We start from the raw sequence: 25,525 nt of genomic DNA, 5'->3' as shown, positions 1-25,525 counted from the left end.
AGAAGGAAGAAAGACAAGCCAATAAAAATGAATACAGGAAAGATATGTTATATGTCTTACACTTTCCATGTTTGTTGCTATGTTGCTTTATCTTTTATTATGGCTTTGAGAGCCCCCTGACTTAGAACATCTTGACTTAAAAAAACTAAAATAAAATAGGAAAACCATCAGGGGTAGGAAAAATCCTTAAAATTACAAACCAGAATTCTTCTCATTTCATTTTTCATCTACTCACCTTCCAAAGGGTGAAAATGTCTTCTCTGAATAAGACCAACTTGGATTAAATTGGAAAATATTGAAGCTCTTTTGAAATCCTATTGTACATAAAGCCTTACATATAAATATTTATGAGAACTGACCAAAAATTTGGAAAAACCAAAAAAGGGAGAGGAGGACTATACAATAATTTTCAGTTTAAGAGGCTCTGAATATGGTGTCTATCTATTAAAAACATGGATTATAAAGAACCAGAGAAAAATGGCTGTATACACTTAAAATTGTGCTCAAATGTCTAAAAAAATTTTGCTTTAAAATTTAAAAATCTTTGTTATATAGAAAAATCAATAAAATAAAATAATTGTTTCAAGAAAATTCAATTTGGAGAATATGCACACAGAGTCATATTTAATTTATTTTATAGTAAATAGATAAAATAATAAGTGGGCAGACTTCATCCTGGAATTTGGTTTAAAAAGTAGCACTTCAATAACTCCAATAGTTCATTATTAGCTTGTTTCATTTTATATCATCATTGAAGTATAAGCAAAAATTGTACTTACATGATCTGCAATGCCAAAGATTTTAGATGTCAAATGTTTGAGTACAATAGTTCCAAATAACCAAAACATCCCTAGATAACCTACAAAAGAAAAATAAAACAACAAAAAATATCTTGATATGTCCTATAGCTATTCCATGGATATAGCCTAGAAAGAAAAAAATAAACGTTTTAATCCAGCATGAAGAAAAACCTCTGTATCTTGAGAAAATGTAAAAATGCACCTTACATTAATATAAAGAGTATTCCTCCAAAATTAAGAGGCAGTAACTAAAAATAAAAATATACATACTTGGTATTGTCAAGTTAATAGACTTTGTAGATTTATAGAGCAATTGCAGTTAGATTCTCCTTTCTCTGTATCTTACCCATGAATGCACAGACCTGAAACATGGATAAAAAGAAATAAAACTAAATTCTTTTACTACCTACCCAATATTAAATCTTCCCTTGCTTCATGAAAAGGGTAATTTGACACACTAAAATGAAGCCTTAATATGTTAGAAAACTGTTAGACTCCTTGTATTGCATAGATCATTTCTTTAAATGTAAAACATAAAACCACTGGCATATTTTAGAGAAGGAAAACTTATGCATGTGGCATCACCATTTGGTAGTTCGCATATTCACTGATATTCGCTAATAATTATTAACTCAAAATAAAACTACAAAAGAGATTTTAATAGAGCAACAAAATGCTTTTCTGTCAAATATGAAGTGTCTCCAGAGACTCTTTTCCCGGGTTGGAAAACTGAATTCCAAGCTTGGGACTGGGTCCACCACATGGCAATTGCACAGAGCAGCTTTTCCAAAATCACAGATGACCACACTGAGCCTTTTTAAAAAGTTCAGGGACTAAGGGGACTCTGCCTGCAGACCCTTCCAGACGGATTGGTTTCACAGGCCCCATCAATTGGGTTGGAGTTCTACCTACTGTGTTTGATCTTTGTGTCACTAGGAAAGAGAAAATGCTGCCAATTTAGCAAGAACACACCATTCATTTTTAGACACATCCTGACTTTTTAGACATATTAAAAAAGGATATACATATTAAAATCGATGGAATATGGCGGTTATTTTATTACTTTTCTCGTCGTGATAGTTTAGGGAGACGGGCTTCTGCGGCTGCCGTTCTTCTCCCCGCCTCCCCGGTCAGAGTGCGCAGACGACACCCGAAGCTCGTTCCTTCCTCCTTTCACTGTGCCAGAGGAAAGGCCTATTATCGCCAGAGTTCCGTATTCCCGGGAACTTCCGCCAGTTCTCAGATCACGCGAGATCACAAAGGGAGCAACAGCCTGGGGCACTCCATGCGGCAGTGACGCAAGTAAGATGGCGACGACGATTTAAGTCAGTCCATAGCTAACGCGCTCATAATTGAGCTTTTGTGAGTCTGTCGTTCCCGCAGGCCGCCTCTCGGTGGCGGGAGCTGGTCGCTGGTCTGGCCTGGGGGCGGAGGGCTTCCCAGAGGCGCGGCGGCTGCCACCCGGGCCGTGTGAACCCTGGCCGCCCTTCGTCTAGAGTGGGGCGGGGAGAGTGCCCTGGCAGCACCCGCCCGAGAATACCAGGTAAAAGTTTTTATTTATGTTATTTTATATTTAATTATGAAAACTAATTTTTATAGATATTGCTGTTCTAATTATACTGCATTAAGATTTCAAAATGACAGCAGGTATTAAAGTTGTGAGCAATCGCTCACGTATTTTAGGTGATTGAAGGTACTTGTAAATAGGTCTATCCGGTTGCTAGTCCAGCTCTTCTTATGGGTCTTATCAGTTTGCATGCATTTTTCTAGGGAAGTTAACCTTTCCTTTGAAATCAAGGAGGATTATCAGGTCATAATAAATCTCGCTGGAAACCTTCATGTACGTCAGACAAAACTCTATGTACTTAGAAGATACTAACACGTTATTTCTCACAAAATATTACATAGGAAGTAGTCATAATTATTATTCATATTGGTAGACGAGAAACCTTAGGCAAAGAGAGGATAAGCAGCTTGGCAAATTCTGTCAATAAAACTTGCCACTCATGGTCATCCTGGGGAGGGGGGTGCGGTCGCAGGATGAAGGGTTATAAGCTTAAATAATAGGTAGGTCCTCTTATTGTTCCCACCACACAGAGTGAAAATGAGAGCATAGAAAGGCCATTGTGCCCCAAAACTGAAACCTGTGCATTCACGTTTTCTCCTATAGCTTTGCTTCTGGTGACATACATGACCCTAGTCATCCTCTTTCAACCGTACTCAAACTCAACTCTGTTGATATTTACATTTATAGTATTGTGCTGTGCGTTTCTGAAACTATACACTCAACCTTATTAAATATTCTGTACTCCTTAATCATCAGTTGCCTCAGTTTCTACCCTCTATCTCCTCATAATCTGTGCTCTTGAAATTAACTCCCAGAGTTTGCTCACTGTGATTAGTTCATATTACTGAGACTATAGAATATTTGTTCTGTTATTTCTGACTTCTTTCATTTAACATAATGTCATCAAGGTTCATCCACATTTTTGCATGCGTCATGACTTCATTCTTTCTTACTACTCTGCAATATTCCATTGTTTGTATATATCACAGTTTGTTTACCCACTCATCAGTTTCTGGATATTTGGGCTGTTTTCATCTATTGGCAATTGTGAATAATGCTGCTGTAAACATTGGTGTGCAGATGTCTATTCATGTCCTGCTTTTAGTTCTTCCAAGTATATACCCAATAACCAGATTGCTGGATCCTCTGACAACTTATACTTAGCTTCTTGAGGAATCATCAAACTGTCTTTCAGAGTGGCTGCACCATTTTACATTCCCACCGACAGTGAATAAGTGGGCCTGTTTCTCCACATGCTTTCTAGCACTTGTAGTTTTATGGTTATTTTGGTAATGGCCATTCTGGTATGTGTGAAATAGTATTTCATTATGGTTTTGATATGCATTTCCGTGACACAGCTAGTTAAGTTGAGCATTTTTTCATAAGCTTTTTAGCCATTTGTATTTCTCCTTTGGACAAGTGTCTATCCATGTGTTTTGGCTATTTTATCCCTGCAAATTGTACTGAGGTATAATCATGTACCATATATTCCATCCAAAGTATACAATCAGTGTATCGCAGTATAATCACCTAGTTGTGCAGTCATCGTCCCATTCAGTTTTCAACCATTTTCATTGCTTCCAAATGAAAAAATAATAACCCATTTGTATTTCCTCTTTGGAAAAGTGTTTATCCATGTCTTTTGCCATTTTTTAATTAGGTTGTTCATCTTTTTGTTGTTGAGTTGTAGGATTTCTTTATATATTCTGGATATTAAACCCTTGTCAGAGAGGTAGTTTCTGAATATTTACTCCCATTGCATAGGCTGCCTTTTTACTTTCTTGACAAAGTCCTTTGATTTCTTCTTTCATTGGTTTTGGTTTGGGTGTAAGGTCCAGGAAAATACCTCCTACCACATGATCTTTAAGATATTCCTTTTATGGTTATATGGTCTTAGCTCTATTGTTTTATGTCTTTGATTCATGTTGAGTTAATTTCTGTATAACAAATGAGATAGGGAGTCTCATTCTTTTTGATAATGGCTATCTAGTTCTCTCAGCACCATTTGTTGAAGAGGCTGTTCTGTCTCGGTGAGTGGACTTGGCTGCCTAATCAGAAATCAGTTGGCTGGAGATGAGAGGGTCTTTGCTGAACTTTCAATTTGATTCCATTGGCCAATATCTCTCCTTAGGCCAGTACCTTGCTGTTTTGACCATTGTTGCTTTTTGATGTGCTTTAAAGCCAGAAAATGTGAGAACTCCAACTTTATTTTTCTGTTTCAAGATGTTTTTAGCTGTTCAGGGCACCTTGCTTTTCCAAATAAATTTTATTATTGATTATCTAGGTCTGCAAAGCCAGCTTTTGGGGTTTGGATTGATGTTGTGTTGGCTCTGTAGATCAATTTGGGTAGAATTGACATCTTGACATTTATTTAGCTTCCCACTCCACGAACACAGAATGTCTTTCCATTTATTTATGTCTTCCTTGATTCTTTTTTCAGCAATGTTTTGTAGTTTTCTGTGTGGAAGTTGTTTTCATCCTTGGTTGAGTTTATTGCTAGATATTTGAATCTTTTAGTTGCTTTTGTAAGTGGATTTTCTTCCTTCATTACCTCCTCAGAGAGCTCATTACTAATTTATAGAAACCCATTTGATTATTGTGTGTTGATCTTGTATCTTGCTACTTTGCTGAACTTGTTTATTAGCTCAAGTTGCTTTCTTCTGTTTTTTTTTTTTTTCCCCAGAATTTTCTAACTACAGGATTGTGTCATTTGCAAAAAGGAAATGTTTGATTCTTCCTTTCCAATTAGGATGCCCTTTATTTCTTTTTCTTGCCTAATTGCTCCAGATGGAATTTCCAGTAAAATGTTGAATAACAGTAGTGAGAATGGGCATCCTTGTCTTGTTTCAGATCTTAGAGAGAAGGCTGACAATCTGTCCCCATTGTGTATGATGTTAGCTGAGGGTTTTTCATATATATGCTTTTTATCCTGTTGAGGAAATTTCCATCAGTTCCTATCTTTCCAGGTGTTTTTATCTAGAAAGGATGTTTGATTTGTCAGATGTGTTTTCTGCATCAATTGAGATGATTCTGTGGTTTTTCCTCTTTGATTTGTTAATGTGGTATATTATATCAATTGATTTTCTTGTATTGAACCTCCCTTGCATACTTGGGGTAAAAACCACTTTATTATGGTGTATCATTCTTTTACTGTGCCAGTGAATTCACCTTGCAAGTGTTTTGTTGAGGATTTTTGCATCTGTATTCATTAGACACATTGGTCTGAAATTTTCTTTTCTTGTAGTGTTATTGTCTGGCTTTGGTAGTATGGTGATGTTGGTTTTGTAGAATGACATATAGCAGTCCTTCCTTAATTTTTTGGAAGACTTTGAGCAGGACTGTTATTCTTACTGGAATACTTATTAGAGTTCACCTGTGAAGTCATCTGGTCCTGGGCTTTTCTTTGCTGGGAGATTTTTTATTACTTGTCCAATATCTTTTTCTGTGATTTTTTTTTTTTTTTTTTTTGATGTCTTCTGTTTCTTCTTTTGTCAGTGTAGGTTGTCCATGTGTTTCTAGGAAGTTTACTTCATCTAAGTTCTCTAGTTTGTTGGCCTACAGTAGCTCATAGTATCCTCTTGTGATCTCTTATTTCTGTGGGGTCAGTTGTAACATCTTCCCTCCCATTTCTGATTTTATTTATTTGCATCCTCTTTTTTTCTTTGTCAGTCTAGCTAAGGGTCCATCATTTTTATTGATTTTCTCTAGGAATCAACTTCTGGTTTTGTTGATTCTCTCTGTTTTTTTTTTTAAATTCAGTTTTATTGAGATATTCACATATCATACAGTCATCCATGGTGTACAACCGACTGTTCATAGTACCATCATATAGTTGTACATTCATCACCCCAATCTATTTTTTGAACATTTTCTTTATATCAGAAAAAGTAAAAATAAGAATAAAAAATAAAAGTAAAAAAGAACTCCCAAATCATACCCCCACCCTAATTTTCTTTTATTTTTGTTTTTGTTTAACTATCAAAAAATTAAAAAGCAAACAATAAAAAAATTTTAAACAAAACCAAAAGAAAGCAATAAGAAAAAACAAACCTAAAATAATTACATTTCTTCCCACCATATTTTTCATTTAGTTTTTGTCCCCATTTTTCTACTCATCCATCCATACACTGGATAAAGGGAGTGTGATCCATGAGGCTTTCACAATCACACTGCCACCACCTGTAAGCTACATTGTTATACAGTCATCTTCAAGAGTCAAGGTAGCTGGGTTTCAGTTTGATAGTTTCAGGTATTTACTTCTAGGTATTCCAGGACATTAAAACCTAAAAACAGTTACCTATATAGTGCATAACAGTGCCCACCCAAGTGACCTCTCAACTCAATTTGGAATCTCTCAGCCACTGAAAATTATTTTGTTTCATTTCACATCTCCCTTTTCATCAAGATGTTCTCAATCCCATGATGTCGGGTCCAGATTCATCCTTGGAAGTCAAATTCTGCATTGCCAGGGAGATTTACACTGCTGGAAGTCAGGTCCCATGTAGCGGGGAGAGCAGTGAGTTCACCTGCCATGTTGGGTTAGCTGAAGGGACAGGGCCACATCTGAGCAACAAAGAGTTACTCAGGGGTGAGGCCCTTTGGCATAATTATAAGCAGGTTTATCCTCTCTTTTGCAGTAACAAACTCCATGAGGGCAAGCCCCAAGAGAGAGGGCTTGGTATAACAAACCACTATTCCTCAGTGTTTATGAGAACCTCAGCAACAATCCAGATTAGGAAATCCAACAGTTGCCCATTTCCCCCCAGCTCCTGAGGGGGTCCCTGCATATATATTTTTATTCTTTGCCCAAATTACTTTGGGATGTGTTGCTATTTCACACTAACCTGTACAAACCTACCGGCTCTCACTTCCTATTCAAAGTTCCATATCACTATGGTATTTGAACAAATTATGAATTAAAATGTTTAAGAAATTTTGAAACTGCACCAAATAAACATCTCTTCCCTTGGTCTCAGTTGGAAGTTGAAGTTTTAAAACATAGGCAGTATCATCCTTTACCCTTTGGACCAATTTGCCTTTGTCCTAACTAGACTTGCTCCATTCATAACTCCAATTGAAGTCTGGACTCTTTTTCAGCTTTTTTAACAGTTGCTGTATGCACTGATACTGACATTCATATCTGCTGAGCTGTAGCTCTGAGTTTCAGGTGTCACACAGATACCCAAAGATCCAGGGATCTGTTGGGTTATACATAAAAGGATCAGCATCTCCAAATCTGAAGATAGCCATTACAGTTCAGCAATAGATGTGACTGCTGTAAGAGCTTACAATCTAGGGATCAATACTATAAGCATTCCCCTAATAATCTGTGCTCTAAGATCAATTCTGAGTTTACACATTGTAGTTAGTCCATATTGGGGAGGCATTATAGTGTTTGCCTTGGTTTCTGGCATAGTTCACTCAAAATGCTATCTACAGGATCCATTCACCTTGTTGCATTGTGTGTCTTACAACTTCACTCCTCCTTGCAGTTGCTCAGTATTCCATTGTATGTACACACCACAGTTCACCATTCTGTTCCTCAGTCGATGTACTTGTAGGCCACCTCCACTCATTGCAAATCATATATACTGCCTCCATAAACACCAGTGTGCAAATGTCCATTCATGTCCCTGCTCTCAAATCTTCCAAGTCTATGCCCCTTAATGAGGTTGCAGGACCTTATGGCACCCACATACTCAGTTTCTTGTGGAACCACCACATTGTCCTCCAGAAAGGCTACACCATTCTGCCTTCTCACCAACAGTAAATAGGTACATCCCTCTCTCCATGTTTTCTCCAGCACTTTTATCCCTATTTATTTCTTTCTAAAATGTTATAGAGCTATATTCACATACCATATTGTTATCCACAGTGTACAAACTGTTTTTCACAGTATCATTGTATAGTTGTGCGTTTATCACCACAGTTAGAACCTGAACATATTGATTACTATGAAATTTTAGTTTGATTTTTTAAACAAATAAAAAAGACAAAAAATAAAATATCATATAATATGATATAATAATAGGGTCAGACAACAATACCAATACCAAGAATTGCATATCCCTCCCTTATATCCCCCACTCATACACATGTAGCTTTGGTATACTGCCTTTGTTATATTTAATGGAAGCATATTACAATGGTACTGTTGACCATAGACTCCAGTTTCCTTTGGTTATATTTTCCCCCCATATGTTCCCCCTTTCAGCACTCTGCATGTTGACATTCATTTGTTCTCCCACATGCAAGAACATTTTTATATTGGTACATTTAGTCACAATCATTGACTACTCCAGCTTTTGCTATGTTAAACAGTCCTAGTCTTTATCTTCTATCTTTACCTCAGGTGTCATACATGCCCCTAACCCACCTCTTTCAGCTTTACTCATGGACATCTTTGTTCAGTGTACTTACAATATTGTGCTACAATCACAGAGTATTATGGTATCTATTTCTGGATCTATATAATCAATCCTTTTGAACATTCTGTAGTCCTTCAGCATTAAATGCCCAATATCTACCCTCTATCTTCTGATAGCCTGTTATCAGCTTTTAAATCTCGAATTTGCTCACAAATGTTAGTTCATGTTAGTGGGACCATACAGTATTTGTCGTTTTGTTTCTGGGTAACTTCACTCAACATAATGTCCTCAAGGTTCATCCAAGTTACTATATGTTCCATGTCTTTGTTCTGTCTTACAGCTGCATGATCAGAGTTTTTCACCTCTAGTTTTTCTGTTTCACCCTGCCTCTATGTAGCCTTTTTGTGTGGTAATCTCCTCAGATATGGTCAGCCCCAGTTAGGCTTTCATAGTCGAAAGAAGCCCATGCCTTGGGAAGAGGGTATGGAGTTTCCCTGAAAATGAGACCCTCCTGTGAGGCCTTTAGACTCTGTGCTTCTCCAGGTGGCACTTGCCAGCCCACAGTTCCCCCACCAGTGTAAGTAGGCAGGGAGACTTTATCTATTTTTTTGTTTTTCATTTTTATTGAGATATACTCACATTCCATGCAGTCATACAAAGCATATGTATTAGGGTTCTCTAGGGAAACAGAATCAATGAGAGGTGTCTCTGATTATCAAATTGTAAAAGTGACTCACGCAACTGTGGGTATGCATGAGTCCAAATTCTGTAGAGCCATCAACAAACTGTCAACTCCAAGAAAGATGTCCGATGAACTCCTCAGGAAATGAACCGGCAACTTCGACAAATTCCAGGAAATGAACTGGAATCTTCGACAAATGTGTCCGATGAGCTCCTTGGGAAATGAACTGGCAAGTTCGAACGCCTTAGGAAATGCTTCACTGGGCAGCTGAAGAAGAAGTGAAGGTCCTCTATCTGTCTTGCTTATAAGTCTTCAACTGATTAATTGGATCAAATGCAGCCAATTGCATTCTCTTTGTGGAAGGCACCCCTTTGGTGAGTCAACAGTCACAGCTGCAGTCGAGTGATGATTTAATAAACCAGCCTGTTGGTTTATTAACCAGCCTCAAACCTCCTCACAGCAGTTGTTAGGCCAGTGTTTGCTTGACCAGACAGCTGGGTCATCTGGCCAAGTTGACACATGAACCTAACCATCACAGCATACATTCAGTTGTTCACAGTTCCATTAGTGTGTTATCACCAAAATTAATTTTTGAATATTTTCATTGCCATAAACACAAAAATAATAATAATAAAAATTAAAGTGAAAAAGAACAAATTAAAAAAGAACACTGAACACTGGGTACCTTTTTTTTTTTTTTTTGCCTCCATTTTTCTACTCATCCATCCATACACTGGACAAAGGGGAGTGTGGTCCATATGGCTTTCCCAATTACATTGTCACCCCTCATAGGCTACATTTTTATTCAATCATCTTCAAGATTCATGGGTTCTGGGTTGTAGTTTGAAAGTTTCAGGTATTTACTGCTAGCTATTCCAATTCATTAGAACCTAAAAAGTGACCTCTCAGCTCCTTTTGGAGTCTCTCATGCAGGGAGCCTTTAGATCTCCAGGTGACCCTGACCCTGTAGGGTGTGTGGCTGACTGAAGCTAGTTTCTGAATTCCAACCCCTGGGATCTGAGTTCCCAAAAGGGCTGGGATGTTATGGTGTTTAGTGAATTTTCTCTGCCATTAGACTTATTGGTTTGTCTCTCAGAGATGTCTTAGCTCTGCTCTTGCCTTGGCCCAAATTGCAATTCATTGAGGCTTTCTGTAGTGGGCTTCTTAGAATAAGTGTTTTAGAAAAGAGGAAAAAAAGAAAAAAAGGAAGAACACAGTATGGACTGTTTACCATCCTTGCAGATCTAATGGGCTGCTGAAATGCTAAAAGACCAGGAGTTGAGGGTGATTAAGGAACAGTCAAAGAAGGAGAGAAGCTGGCTTTTCAGACAAGGGCTCTCCTTCCCTGGATTTACATATTTGTCTGATTCTGTTTGAGGCCTACCCTTCTCCATGTTATGTTCACCTGACTCCAAAGTCTGTTTTTATTTTGTTTTCTATTTTTTTTTTTTTTTTTTTTTTGCAGTTTTGCAGTTTTGCAGTTTTGCAGTTTTGCTAGCCCTATCTCCTCTCTGCTGGGCAGACTGCTCCCAGATTTTCGGGTGTCTTCTCTCAATTTATCTATGGTTGCAGCTTTCATTCTCCCTCCTGTTTCCCAGCACCGATGGCACCTCCTCCCACGAGACTGTGGCTGGCAGGGAGGGTTGTGGGCCCCTGGCTTTGAGAACTTACAGATTTCACTGATCTCAGCTGTTCCACACATTTGTGAGTGTTGCATGAAGTTTGCTTAATCTCAAATTTATCTGTGGTGTCCGGTCCACACAGTTTCTGGCTTTCTACCAACTGCCCTGGAGAAGTAACTACAACCTACACCTCACCACACTGCCATCTTGCTCCACCCTCTTTCTCCCTCATTTTTGAATGACAGTTTTGCTGGATATAGAATTCCTGGTTGGCGGTTTTTCTCTTTCAGTATCTTAAATATGTCATACCACTGTCTTCTCCCCTGCATGGTTTCTGCAGAGAATTCTATACCTAATCTTATCAAGCTACCCTTGTATGGATGGATTGCTTTTCCCTCCCTGCTTTCAGAATTCTGTCTTTGTTTTTGACAATGGACAATCTGAACAGTGAGTGTCTTGGAGTAAGTCTATTGGGATCTATTCTTTTTGGAGTACACTGTACTTCTTGAATCTGAAATTTTCTGTCTTTCATAAGAGTTGTGAAATTTTCAGTGAATATTTCTTCTGTTATTCTTTCTGCCCCTTTTCCCCTCTCTTCTCCCTCTGAGACACCCATAACAAGTGTATTCATGTGCTTCATGTTGTCACTCAGGTCTCTAAGACCCTGCTTATATTTTCCCAATCTTTTCACCATCTGTTCTTTTTGTGTGTGTGAATTCAAATGTCTTGTCCTCCAATTCACTGATCCTTTCTTCTGCCTGTTCAAATCTACTATTGTATCCCTCCATTGTCATTTTCATCTCCTCCATTATGCCCTTCATTCCCATAAGTTCTGCTGTTTGTTTTTTCAAGCTTATGGATTCTTCTTTATGGCCATCCATTGTCTTCTTTATACCCTTCATCTCCTTTGCCATATCTTCCCTCATTTCATTGAGTTAATTTTTGAATTGATTTAGGAGATTTGTTTTTACATCTTTATCTTTGATTAGTTCTTCTCTCAGTTTGTTGAATTGATTCAGCATTATTTGTCTCAGCTGCTGTATTTCGGTTGACCTTTTCTAATGTAGGCATTTAGGGCAACAGATTTCCCTCTCAGCACTGCCTTTGCTGCATGCCATAATTTTTATATGTACTGTTCTCATTTTCATTTGCCTCATGATATTCACTGATTTCTCTTGTAATTTCTTCTTTCCCTACCATTTAAGAGAGCCTTGTTTATCTTCCATAAATGTGTGAATTTCCCAGTTCTCTTATTATTGACTTCCAGCTTCATTCCATTATGATCAGAGAAAGGGCTCTGTATAATTCTAGTTTTTTTAAATTTATTGAGACCTGATTTGTGACCCAACATGTGTTCTATCCTGGAGAATGACCCATGGACACATCAGAAGAATGTGGATTTCCATGTGGATGTCCAATCAGTGTACCAATTTTCCATATGCAATAGTGACTGCCTGCTCTGTGGTTGCAGTTTGTACCCTTGTAGTTTGGCAGGGAAGAGGGCCTTAAGACCAAATACTCCCAGCCATTTCTGGTGTTGCAGCTGTTGTACTCTGGGGCTGTGCAGGTGTCCACACCTTCAGCTCAGATTCCACTCTGTCCGTCTCTTCTGGGGACCCAAAAATCTCTGGGCTTGGTGTAGGACTCCTGTCACGTCCATGCATTTTGTTCCCCTGTGTCTTGACTATGTACCGATTGGGCTTCTGTGGGGAAGGGGTTGTGCTGTCTCAAGCCTGAAGAATTTGGAGTTCCCTTTAGGAGGCTCTCAGCTGCAGTGCTGCAGAGTGGCTCAGCCTGCTTCAAAGATGGTTGTCCTTGGTGTGGAAAATAAACCACTTCCACAATCATCTGCTGCTGCAAGAGCTTGTCCCAGACTTGGGGGTCTTCAGCTGTGGGTATGCAAAGGGCTATAACCCATGCCAGTTACCAAGGCATGTGTCTGGGGTGTGGAAGGCACCCCCAGCCGCTCTTGACTGCAGATCCTGCTGCCATCTCCCTGGCCACTCCCTGGGTCCCACTCTGGCCTACAACCTCAATGTGAGTCCAGCTGCTGTTTCTTTACCCAGTGGCTCTCCAGATCAAAGACTTACATGATTCCTAACTCAGACTCAGCTTCTCCAGTTGCTCAATTATGAATTTATAAGTCCTTGCCCAGCCAGTGGGATTCTGGAACCAGAATTCTGGAGCACTTTCTGTCTTTTATCTAGTGTTTTCCATGGAGGAGAGTTTTCTCTGTCCCTCCTCATCCACCATTTTGGATACTCAGTCTCCAGTATATCTTTTTTTTGCTCTTGAACATTGTATTAGTTTAATTCCAATTTCATTGACAACTTCAATAGGGAAGTAATGCAGTGTACTGGCTGTTATAGGTAAAAATATGTTAAACTTTTTGAAGTAAAGATAATTAGCATGGTTTGAACATAGTCTTGAAGTTTGTGTGAAACTAGTGTCAGTATGTTTTTATTCCTTTGCACAGCCCAGGACCAGAAACCATTTTTTCCTGGAGTATGGAGGAATTAAGATGTTGCTATATGAATATATTTTTTCCCACAAATAAGCCTCATACTTTTATAAACATAACTTACTCATGAAAGGAAAGAGGGAAGCTGCCTTTTTATGAAGCTTCGTTTCATGCATATTTAGTCATTGTCATGAAACCCGTCTCAAATTCCTGCATTTTATGTTTTGGGTATTATCTTGTCTGCATAAGGTGGTGACCTTTCCATAGAGTTATTTGGGAGTCCAGAATTATCAGAACTAGAATTTAATTTGTGCTGTCTCTGTGTCTACAGACAAAAAAAATATATTCACAGGAAATTGTTCGGATCTTAGAACTCTATTAAGCAATTCATGAATTGGATAGTGTGCTAGTTTGAAGCTGTTATTTACCTCAGAAAAGGCCATATTCTTTTAATCCATCCATGTGGGTGCTGACATGTTATGGGTGGGACCTTCTGGTTCAGTTGAGATGTGACCGAGCCCATTCAAGGTGGGTCTTAATCCCCTCCCCGGAGTCCTTTATCTGAGGATAAAAGACAGGAAAAGCCCAGAGAAACTTAAGAGAGGAAAGCCTGAGAAAATGAAAAGAGGATGCACAGAAACTGAGAGAACCAGTAGCTGAAAGCAATGAAACCTGGGTGCAAAGGACCAGCAGAGACTAGCCATGTGCCTTCCCATGTGACCCAGGTGTCCCATATGCTAGCAGCCTTTCTTCAGAGTTCAGGTATCATCCTGTTGATGCCTTAATTGGGAGATTTTCACAGCCTAAGACCTGTAAATTGTAAGTTAATAAATGCCCATTGTTCTCATTGTAAAAGAAAAACCATTTCTGTTATGTTGCATTCTTGCAGCCTTAGCAAATGTAAACAGATTTGGTTGGAGAAACAGTGTGCTGCAAATGCAAATACCAAGAATGCTGGGACAGTTTTGTAAAGAAATAAGGGGAAGATCCTAGAAGAATTGTAAGGTGCTTGATAGAAAAGAGCTAGATTGCTTTGAAGACACTGTTCGTAGAAATATGGACTAAAGATATTTCTGATGAGGTCTTAGAAATGATGACTGTGTCATTGCTGACACGAAGAAAGGTGATCCTTGTTTTAAAGTGACAGAATTTGACAAAATTGAGTTTTGGTATCAGATGCAAGACAAAATTTGAAAATGATGAACTTGGATGTTTAGCTGAGGAAATTTCCATTCTAAATGTGGAAAATGCAACCTGATTTCTCCTTGCAGCTTATAGTAGAATACAAGAGGAAAGGGATGATCTGAGAACTGAAACCTTGAGAGCAAAGAAACTGAAAACTGATAGTTTGGAAAATTTTGAACTTTTGAAAAGTGAGTCCCCAGAGAATAGTGCCCCATGTGAGATTTAACCAAACCTGAAACCAGTCAGCCATTTCAGTTTGTTTCAGGGTTGGAGATGAAGTTATCCAGAAGGGATTTGTGGAGATTCGTATTGTGTGATGGTTGGGACCCTGTGTACTGCATGCAAAACCAATTAATTTTCTGTGAGAGCTGTATGAATGGAACCACTGCTGGTCTGGACTAAAAGGGAAAGAAAAAGGACAGATTGAAGGAAAAATAACCTCAAAGGCAGAACCACAGAAACCAAGGTCTGGAGTCAAGCCAGGAGAGCAGACTCACCCATGCACATGGAAAGGGAGAGTTTGCAGAAGGCAGGCCTTCCTCCCTGTTATTCAGGAGAGTGCTGCTGCCCCAGGCCTCAGAGAGGGTGGAGCACATTCCCTGGGAATTGGGGAGAGCCTGGTCGCTACCTCATGGTTTTGAGGGGGCTTAGCCTGTGCCCTGGAGGTGGTAGAGGTTTTGGCTGCTATCCAGATGCCTGAGGAGGGTGGAGCTGAGAACATGGCAGAATGTTGCTACCTTGACTTTGGTAATCATGGAAATATTAGAAATTTATTAATCACAGTAGGAGAACTTGCTGAGTCTACTGCTAGAGCTACAGCTACACAGCAAAGGTCATTAGATTTAGTAGCTCAACTTGATTGAAGACAATAGCATTGTTGTGCTTGACTACTAGCTGAACAGGGAGGCATTTTGCCATTGCCAGCACCACCTCTTGTACCTGGGAAAACACCTCTGGGGAAGATGAGACACAATTGCATTAAATAACATCTTCCTCAGGGCCATTTTTAAATCTCTTTGATTTCAGCTGGTTTAAAACATTAGACTTGAGCTTAGGAGCATAATAAGACATAGGCATTTGGGCATTTTATTAGTCATAATACTTATTATAGTCTCCCTTGTGCACTGTTTTCCCTGCACATTATTACAAGGGGATATGCAGCTACTTGTGAACCAGCAAATGCTTTCTTCATGCCTGGAACAAAAAGATGAACAAGGAAAAAATGACATCATCATGACCACCTATGAGCTCAACATTAAAACAACCTGCAATTACTACTCCAAGACCTTAGGCATTAACAGAGAGTCAGGCTGAACAGCAAAAATTTTGATCACAGCTGTCAATGGTTAACAGCCAGATCAAAATAGGGGTAATTGTTAAATATATTAAATTAGGCTTGAGGTGGAGTCCATCATGCTAAGCCCTGTGTAAGCAAACTGAAGCTTACCTAATTCCTATGTCTTCTAAGTTCCTGTTCTCTCAGTACCTGAAACCTGAGACCCAAATCATAGCCTCCTGTTTTTTCCTCTGTAGCTTAGTTCCTCTAACTCTAAGCTGAGCCAAGGAAATTTTCCTGTACTAACCAATAAGATTATTTTTGAAGGCATCCTTGTTCTGCCTGCATAAGCCTTGGTCTTCATCTTTAGACCTCCCCTGTTTTATGGATTGGATCTTACTGTTTTAGTTTGCTAAAACTTCCAGAATGCAATATACCAGAAGTGGGTTGGCTTTTACAATGGGGATTTATTAACTTAAAATTTACAGTTCTAAGGCCATTAAAATGTCCTAAAGGGATCAACAGGATGATACCTTGATTCTGAAGAAAGGATATCTCTGTCACATGGGAAGGTACATGGCAATGTCTGCTGTTCCTTCTCCCAGGGGTTCTGGTTTCAGTGACTCTCAGCTCCTGCAGGGGCTTTTTCTCTCTAAGCTTTCTCAAAACTTGTCTGATGTGTCTTTCTGTTTCTCTCTGTGTTCTGTGGACATTTTCTGTCTTTTATCCTCATAAAGGACTCCAGTAAAAAGGAATAAGACCCACCTAGAATTGGGTGGGTCACTTCTCAATCAAAACAACCTAATCAAAGGTCCTGCCCACAGTAGGTCTGCATCCACAATTTACTTCTATTTTTAATGGAAAAAAGTCTTCATTTCATTGGAAATTAAGTGTGGGTTTTTTTATTATTACTATTTCTAAGCAGTTTCCTCCAGGGTAAGTAATTCACCCTAACATAAAGATGATAAACTTTCTGCAAAAGATGTCTTGATGAAGGAAACAGAAGGTTCTCAAATGAGACAAAGAAAGTAGTCAACCTCTAAGGGGTAAAAGCTGATGGTAAACCCAGGGCCTGGAAGACTAAAACATGCTTTGCCTGATACCTAACACTGTATCTTATGTACATACTGTTTAAAAGGCTCTTCTCCAGAATATCAGGCTATGGGTTCTTGCCTAAAAGGAAGCAGCTATTGACAGAGATGTGGTCTTGTTCTGTTATTTGCACCAAAGGCCCACTATAGTATAAAAACAGGTTAATATCACTTTAATGGTGGCAGATTAGATATTTGTCCTGCTTATTAGACATAAATGAATCTGCTTTTTTGAGAGCAGCTCTTGATTATGCAGTGTCCCAAATCCATTATAAGAAGAGCAGAATGCATATGTTAGTGGATGAAAAATGCTAGTATGTATAAGAAAGTCATGGAAATATACAATATTGGAATTGTGAACTCTCTGGGTAATTTCCATTTGTTTCTGAAAATGTAGATGAGGGGAATAGTCAAATGAGAAGTTCCAGATTGGTTATAAGGTACTAAGGAATTAAGCAGGAGACCAGGTGCTTCTTGGCCAGATACTTACTAGCTATTAAGGCAATGTAGTGCCCAGGCAAATACCTTATCAAAGCCTTCTTGAATAAGAAGACAGCCTGTAGAACAGTGTGACTCCAGCCAAGGTAATGCTTTTTATAGACCCATTACTATGAATACTATCATTTGTCTGTAGTAACTGAGGGTCTGTGATATTGGGAATACAAATAAGGAGTTGGTGGAAATTTATTTGTATTGTGAATCTTCTTTATAGCCATGGTCTTAAACCTGAAAGTGAATGTGCTTATTTATTATTTTTTTATTTTTTGGCTCAACAGGAGATTATTGGCTCATGGTTTTGAGACTAGGGGAAGTCCAAAATCAAGGTGTCATCAAGGCTTTTTCCCAGAAGACTGACTTTCTGCATTCTGAGACTGGCTGCTGGAGATCCCTTGTCCTTGGCTTTCTGTCACATGGACACACATGGTGTTTTCTTCCTCTTCTGTGTTCTGTTAATGTCCAACTTCTGGCTGCTCCCTGGCTTCTATTTCTATGTCCAATGTCCTTTGCTTATAAGGACTTGGCCATATTATATAAGGCCCATCATTCACTTTGTATATTCCTTGACTATTAAGATCTTCAAAGGTCTCATTTACAAATTTGGTTCATACAGGACCAGGGATTGGATCTTGAACTTGCTTGGTGTGGAAGACATGGTTCAGTCCCCCAAAAATGTCTTTCTGTGTCAGATTAAAAGTCCAAGTCCTCTACCCACATACAGAACTCCATGTAATTGTGCCCCTCTATGTGTGTTATTACATCATGTCTTACTACCTTTCTCCTAACTCTGCTCCAGCCACACTTGAACTTAGTATTTTTTCTGTTTTCCAGGCACAGTCTCACTGAGGGCATTTGAACTGGCTGTCCCTCCTTTCCACTGTGCCTATTCCTTTAAGTCTTTGACAGAGTTGTCACCATCTCTCTTTGGCTTACCCTGACTTCTCCATTTCAAACTGAAATCCCCCACCCCACCCCTGCACTCCCAATCTACCTTATTCTGGTCTCTTCCTCCAGACCAGAACTTACTCATTTTCTAATACATGATAGAATTTGTTTATAGAAATCATTGTTTATTTTCTGTCTCACTAGAATTTAGCTACATATGTAGCTACTTTTTTCTGGTTTGTTTACTGATATTTCCCAAACATCTAGACCAGTGTCAGACACATAATAGATGCTCACTAAATATCTGTCAAATGAATTGGGTAAACAAAATAATTAGATCAGAAAAATGCATTCCTAGATTCTGGTATATTTCACCCCATGCTATTTTTTTTTTAAAGCAAATTCAGTTAGGCAGAATTTCCTTTAGAGAAGCCAATTTGTGATTTGGAAAATGATTTGGAAACAACATAGATTAAGCAATTAATATATGATGGTGGTGTTGGACTTCCTGGAGTTGATTCCTGTTTCTGCTACATAAAAACTCTATGGAGATCACCATATTTATAATTATTTTGTCAAGCTGTATAGGTTAAATAATTAACCATATAGTTAATGTGAAAAAAAATCTTGACTTTTCAGTTTTTCTCCAATACTTGTTTCTCTTAAACATCAAAACCCCATAAATATGGCCATTCATTTTACTCTTTAGAAAGGCCATCTTTTCAAGATAAGGAATCATATCTCCAAGTCAAACTTTAGAATTCCAATGTAATGTCTTTCTCAAACATACCAGCAATTGAATTATAAAAAAGAATCCACTGGAAATAGATTTAAATTAGGTAGAAATTGGTTGTTTTTCATTAGTGGTAGTAGTCAGATAATAGTTGAGAAGTGCGTGAGAGTTGAGATTATTTAGGTTTGTTTTTTTATCTGGGAACAGGGCTATAAAGAGAAAGAAAAAACAGGAAATAGGTTAGGACATCACTTTGAGTAGGGGAATAAAAACCTTTATTTGTAACAGGATGGGTGAAACTGTAGTGTATGTACAGAGGAGAAAGGGAGGTATAGGGAGAAGTTGAACATGAAGGACAGTGGAGGCAAAGAACTTTTGAAATTAGATCTGAAGAGGCAGGGAGAGAGAATCTAAACCCCCATAGAGCTATCAACATTGGCTGAAAATAAATACCTTTTCCACTGCAGCGGGAAATCGGACATAAGATGGGTATGATGCAGGTACACTTGTATGAAGGAGGGCCTGAAGTTAAGGCAGCTTCCAAAACATGGCCTCTATCTCTTCTATGGATTAAGAAGGAAAGCACTCTGAGAGTGAAGAGGAAGGTGATAGGTGTTATGTGTGCATGCATTCCCTTATGCATTTATTCAGCAAGCACTTGTGGAATGTTGCCATATGCCAAGCCCCATGCTAGGACTAGGGAAAGTGACCAGAAATGAAATACACAGTGGAGTCTGTCAGACAATTCTGCCATGAGTCAATGAGGTAGCCACAAGGAGGCTTTACCACAGGAAATTCTTAAGTTCTGCACTGCAACATCCAAACTGCTATCAGTTTAAAAATGGACTCTAGTTGACTGGGTGATCAGTTCTGGGAGAGGAACAATTTGGTTGATGACTTCAAAATAAAAAAGACAATATAGATAGGATGGATAATACATGAAGAAATACTTATTATGTGTATAAACACAGTTTAGTATCTATGCATCCATTACCATTCTGTCAGCAGAGAGAGCCAGGAAGTAATCATACCCCAGATAGCAATGAGCATGCCCAGCACTCACATCTTGGTTTCTAATACCATCTCCAATAAAAGGAACCAGAACTTTTTGGAGACATGACTGATATAGGATTGGGAAAGGGAATATAAAAGTTTATCATGGAGCACTTTTGGGTGTCACAAAATTAGGAAGTGCTCCAATGTGTATGCACATGCACAATGATGGTGCGAAGTTCATGGGACAGAATGCTAACTGAAAGAGTTCCCGGTGGCTGAAGCAGGAACAATCCAAGCAACATAAGAAATAAAAGTTTTGGATTATAACCCAAAGTTTAATCTAATATCCATGGGTCCCTACTGATATAAATAAATGACTGAATATATAAATGGCAGAATAGACAAATCTCCCATACAAAAATAGTTCAAGTGATTTATGTAAATATTCTCCTCTCGAGGTAGAGCAAAACTCTGCCCCTGACATGTGGGTTGTGCATGGTGATTCCTTCCACAGACTGTAGTATGGAAGAGGGGAGGAAAAACTAAGCCAGATGTTCAAAACAACAGTAATGAGTTAGACTGATAGTATATACCCTAAATATGATGTGATGAAAATGGCATTTTATCTTTGTAATCTTCCCCCAAACCCTATTCTAATCATTCCCCCAAACCCTATTCTAATCATGAGTAAAACATTAGACACATATGATGTGATGAAAATGGCATTTTATCTTTGTAATCTTCCCCCAAACCCTATTCTAATCATTCCCCCAAACCCTATTCTAATCATGAGTAAAACATTAGACACATGTCAATTTAGAAATATTCTACAAAATATGTAGCCAGTACTCAAAACTGTCAAGTTTATCAAAAACAAAGTCAGGAAAACTGTTACAGCAAATAGAAACATGGAGGCATAACAGCTAAGTGTATTTGATATCCTGGATAGGATCCTTGAACAACAACTAAAAGATATTAGATAAAAACTAAGTACATCTAAATAATATATGTATTTACTAATGTATAAATATTAGCTCATTCATTCTGACAAATGAACCACAGTAATGTAAAATGTTAATAGAGGAAACTGGTAGGTGGTATATGGGAATTCTGTACTCTTCTCAATTTTTCTGTTAGATTTAAACTATTGTAAAGTAAAAAGTTGGTATAAAAATAAAAAGTCACTTTTTATGTAGGAGGCCATAAACTCTTTGGTAATTATGAAGTCATTCAGATATCAAGAGATGAACACAAATTGAATTAGTAAAACTTTGATCTATTGAGCACCTTCTTTTTAGGGACTCCCAAAGGCTGATGGAATATTTTCTAGTGTAACTCTCATGTCTTGCAAGAAAGGAAGCAGGTGGGATTGTCCACACTTGAAAATGTCAGTATTTGGGGTTTTAGAAATGTAATGTCCCAGCAGGGATCACTGAGCATAATTTTAATTACAGATGAAGTATCTTGGAGAATAAAACACATTTTATGCTGTGAACAAAATTGACTTTCCAGGAATTTCTGAACATGTAAAAGCCTACATTTAAAATGATCCAGGGCATCAGGGTACTGTTTAGCAAATTCCTTCTCCCTCACATTAGCTGATGTGTTGGTAGGATGATCACAGATTTGGCAATACTGGGCTTTAAGGATGGTGTGCACTGGTAAAAGAAAAAAGCTCAAAGTAAAACTTATGATTTTCTATTATTTTGTCACTCTCATGATATTTATATATGCTTTTTTTTCCTGTGCTGCACCTTACCTTTCTTTAAAATGCAATTTTTTTGAGATATACTCATGCCCCATAATCCATCCAGAGTATACAATCAATGGTTCACAGTATCATCATTTAGTTGTGCATTCATCACCACAATTTTAGAATATTTTCATTTCTCCAAAATAAAAAAAAGTATACCCAAACCATTCCTTACCCCTTATCCCCTCCTATTATTTATATATTTTTAACATTATTTTATTACTCTTCTACCCATATGCTGGGTAAAGGGAATTTTAGTCATAAGGTAATCACAATCACAAGGTAATCACAATCATAAGGTCATATGATTAGTTTTTATCAAATATCTTTTAGTTTAAGCATCCTATCTGGGATACCACAATACATTTAATTGTTATGTCTCTATGTGTTTCCATTTGCTGTAACAGTTTTCCTGACTTTGTTTTTGATACCTAGGCAGTTTTAAATACTTACACAGTTATCACCAAGAATCAAGTCTACTGGATTACAGTTCAACAGATTCAGATATTTCCTTCTAGCTATTCGAATACACTAGAAGCTAAAAAGGAATATCTCTATAATGTGTAAGAATAACCTCCAGATTGATCTCTTGACTCTATTTGAGATCTTGTAGCCACTGAATCTTTATTTTGTTTCAGTTAATTCCCCCTTTTGGTCAAGACAACATTGTCACAATGCCAGAACAGACTCATCCCTGGGAGTCTTAGCTCTTATTGCCATGGAGACTTACACCCCTGGGTGTCATGTCCCATGTAGGGGGGATGGTAGTGAGTTAATTGACTGAGAGAAAGGCCACATCTAAGCAATAAAAGAGGTCTTCTGGGGTTGTCTCTTAGGCATTATAAGTAGGCTTAGCTTCTTCTTTGCAGTACTGTTTCATAAGGGCAAGCCCCAAGATGGAAAGCTTGATTTATTAAATCTGGAGACCATAATGCTTGGAAGAGTATTGGGAATTCCCTAGGTGGGTTATTTAAATATTTCTACATTTTCCTCCATCTCTCAAAGGAGTTTTTTATTTTTGCAAATACTTTTTTTATTTTCTGCCCCAAATACTCAAGTTCATCAGGGTATCACATTAACCTGTACAGAATAACAAGATCTCATTCCCCATTCTAGGTTCCATGCAACCTTGTTTAAACTGACTACAGATTATATTAGGGTCCTCTAGGGAATCAGAACCAACAGGACAAATCTGTAAGTGTGAGATTTTATAAAAGTGTCTCATGCAACTGTGGGGATGCAGAAGTCCAAATTCCATATGGAAGGCAGTGTGCGGGCAACTGCAATGAAGGTCTTCGATGAACTTCCCAGGAGAGGCTGGATGGCTGAAAAAAAAGTTCTCTCTCTTCTTCCTTAAAGGTCTTCAACTAATTGGGTTAAATCCAGCTGATTGAGTTATGTCATTGCAGAAGACATTCTCTTCTTGATGTAATCAGCTACAGATGCAGTCAATTGACTGATTTAATAAACCAGCCTTCTGGTTTTTTAAGCAGCCACAAATTTCTTTGCAGTAATGGTTGGGCCAGTGCTTGCTTGACCAGACACCAGGGTACCTGCACCTTGCCAAGTTGACACATGAACATAACCATCACAGCCCACCCCTCATCAACTAGGTAGCTATACACATCATCTTAAACCATACTTAATCTCTAAATTGAACACAATAACAGACATATGTTTCACCCAACAGTATTCAGGTATCCTGCATACAACCAGAAATGCACTAAATCTCTCCAGAATAAAGTCCAAGTTCTAGGGTAACATTCACTCTTAAACTTGATATAGCTTAAATGCTATGAAATTAACAATGCAACCAATGTCATAGGATACGGAGAAATGATAGAGAAGAAAACAAAGATATTTGCTTTATGTACAAATACAAACATACTCATAACAAAACAAGGAGGAAATATTCATGCCATCATAGTCTTCATTTCTGTAACTGGTCACGTGTTTATAGTTCGTATTTATCACTACCTTCTTCCATTACCCATTGCATATTCCCTTTATCCTCAGGAAGCACTTTGGCTGGCCATGGTCGTTTGCCTGATGGGGTGACCCAAACCATTCCTGAAGTTTCTGGGTCATTGGTTGTCCTCCCTGGATTGGGTTGTGCATTTTTCCATTGTCACAGGGTATGCTTGTACTTAGAGATGCCCGAGGGGATCTCCTGTACTCCAGGAGAACTCTTCTTTACCTCCAATGTGTAGTTGCAGTCTTATTTCCCATTGATAGGGTAATCACCCCAGCCAGTACAGTATTCCAATTCCTTGCCTGTTCTTGCCAGGTGGCAGTTTTAACTTCCAGTTCAATGGAATTGTTGTGTCCTGATGGTTGCACTCTTCCTTTTGGAAATAAGACTTGTAGACCAGCAGAGCTTAGGGTTGCAGGAACAGGAAGCAGAAATTTTCCTAGTGGATCACTAGGAGTGATCGTGGTGCCACTTGTACTTCCACCCCTTGATGCCTGGACCCATGAATCCTGGCTATGGGAGAAACAGCAACCTAGGATGCTGGTTCAGAGCCTACACTGCCTCAGCCCTGCAAGGTGTTGCCACCTAGTTGGTCCTGCAGTTGAGTCTTCAACGGGCCATTCCACCAGTGTCAACCAAGCTGACTCTGGATGATGGGGAACATGATAGGACCAGAGAATTCATGAGCATGTGCCCATTCCTTCACTCCATTTGCTGTGAAGTGGGTTCCATGATCAGAAGCAATGCTGTGTGGAATACTGTGACAGTGTATAAGGAATTCTGTATGTCCAGATGGTAATTTTGGGAGAAGCATTGCATGCAGGGATGGCAAACCCATATCCAGAGTATTTGTCTATTCCAGTTAGAACAAATTACTGCCGTTTTCATGATGGAAGTGGTCCAGTGTAATCAACGTGCTACCATAGCAGACTGCCTTGAGGAATGGTGCTATATTGGGCACTGAGTGTGGGTCTCTGCTGGGTGGCAGATTGGGTACACAGCAGTGGCTGTGGCCAGGTCTGTCTTGGTGAGTGGAAGTCCATGTGGCTGAGCCCATACATAACTTCCATCACTACCACCATGACCACTTTGTTCATGAGCTGATCTGGCAATGACAGGAGTGGCAGTGGAAAGAGGCTGACTGGTATCCACAGAATGGATCTTCTGTTCCTCTTGAGTATTAAAGTCTTCCTCTGCTGAAGTCACCCTCTGGTAAACATTCATATAGGACACAAATATCTTCATGTGTTTTGCCCACTCAGAAAGACCTATCCACATACCTGTTCCCCAGACTACTTCATCACCAATTCTCCAATCATGTTCCTTCCTAGTCCCACACCATCCAGCCAAACCTTTAACAAAAAGCCCATGAATCAGTATACGAATGCACCTCTTGTCAGTTTTCCATCCAAGCAAATTGACCAACTAGGTTTACTACTCAAAGTTCTGCCCACTGGGAGGATTTCCCCTCACCAATGTCCTTCAGGGACATTTCAAAAAGATGCTGCAGTGTTACAGCTGTCCACTTTTGGGTGGTACCTGCATATTGTGCAGAACCACATGTAAACCAGGCCTGAGTTTTCTGTTCCTGAGTCATCTGGTTTGGAAGGAACTCCCCAAAAGGCCGTAGATGTAG

At 38.8% G+C, this 25,525-nt stretch overlaps 2 protein-coding genes across 9 annotated transcripts in view; one reads left to right on the top strand and one right to left on the bottom strand.

Annotated features, from left to right (window-relative positions):
* Positions 1–25,525, bottom strand: part of LOC119524586 (zinc finger protein 596-like) — a 1,058,357-nt gene that overhangs the window by 860,150 nt on the left and 172,682 nt on the right. The gene's annotated exons all lie outside the window — the stretch shown is intronic.
* The window catches only part of LOC119524587 (zinc finger protein 883-like), a 119,048-nt gene that overhangs the window by 42,286 nt on the left and 51,237 nt on the right, over positions 1–25,525 (top strand). For 5 of the 8 annotated variants that reach the window (XM_037823307.1, XM_037823308.1, XM_037823300.1 and 2 more), the window contains exon 1: positions 2,109–2,343. The exons of 1 other annotated variant lie outside the window; for it this stretch is intronic. The gene's annotated coding sequence lies outside the window, so the exon portion shown is untranslated. 2 more of the 8 variants (XM_037823302.1, XM_037823303.1) reach the window with 2 other exon arrangements.

Source organism: Choloepus didactylus, assembly GCF_015220235.1.
Source record: "Choloepus didactylus isolate mChoDid1 chromosome 11 unlocalized genomic scaffold, mChoDid1.pri SUPER_11_unloc2, whole genome shotgun sequence".
Classification (NCBI taxonomy): domain Eukaryota; kingdom Metazoa; phylum Chordata; class Mammalia; order Pilosa; family Megalonychidae; genus Choloepus; species Choloepus didactylus.
This window is presented reverse-complemented; position numbering and strand designations above follow the sequence as displayed.